Genomic DNA, 915 nt, shown 5'->3' on the forward strand with positions numbered 1-915 from the left:
GGTATTGGTGAGATTGTGGACATTCAACCAAACAATATTGAGTTTACTAACCCTTTTGCAAGAGAAGGAGAGGATAACCCAACACAAAACCAACGACAAAATCAACCCACAATGCCTAAATTTTTATCACATTCCATACCAATCGAGGAGAACCTACCAAATGGTACTCTTACACCACAATATTTAACCGGTAATTTCATTGCAAAATCCGCATTCATACAATTAGTTGAGAGAAGTCAATTTGGGGGGATACCTAGTGAAGACCCTCATTCTCATATGGAGACTTTTTGTGACTATTGTGATGCGATTTCTCAAACCGGAGTTACTCAAGACCAAATCCAATGGGTCTTATTTCCTTTTTCTTTGATTGGTTCCGCGAAACAATGGTTGAAAAGCCTAGATAAGGCTACTCTTGGTATTGACTCTTGGAAGAAATTGGCACTTGCTTTCTACAAGAAATTCTATCCTCCGGAAAAGACTAACATGTTGAGAGCCTAAATCACTGGGTTCAAATAAAGCGATGAGGAATCTTTGTATGAAGCATGGGAGAGATTCAAGGATACTTGTCAATCTTGTCCACACCATGGACTTAGCGAGTGGTTCCTTGTACAACAATTTTGGAATGGTCTATATGAAGACTCCGGAAACATTCTCAATATGGGATCAAAGGGTATGTTTACCGAAGTTGATGATAATCAAATATGGAACAAGATTGAGGAAATGGCGGTCCATAACTCACAATATAGTAGACTTCGGAAGGCTACTAGGGGGGAAAAGCATGAAGTGGACTCTATTACTCAATTGGGTGCTTAACTTAGTGCTCATATCGATACCATTAATTTGAAGTTTGAGAAGGCTATGGCAAAACATGAAGAAGCTTCCAAATCACCTAAGCAACATGTTAATGCTATGGTG

At 39.1% G+C, this 915-nt stretch overlaps 1 non-coding gene across 1 annotated transcript; it reads right to left on the minus strand.

Moving 5' to 3' along the window:
* Positions 1-483: 483 nt before the first annotated feature.
* Positions 484-590, minus strand: LOC141658172 (small nucleolar RNA R71). The gene has a single exon (XR_012549074.1). It is a non-coding gene; the product is annotated as a small nucleolar RNA R71 (small nucleolar RNA).
* Between the last annotated feature and the right edge of the window lie 325 nt (positions 591-915).

Source organism: Silene latifolia, chromosome 5 (genome assembly GCF_048544455.1).
Source record: "Silene latifolia isolate original U9 population chromosome 5, ASM4854445v1, whole genome shotgun sequence".
NCBI lineage: Eukaryota > Viridiplantae > Streptophyta > Magnoliopsida > Caryophyllales > Caryophyllaceae > Silene > Silene latifolia.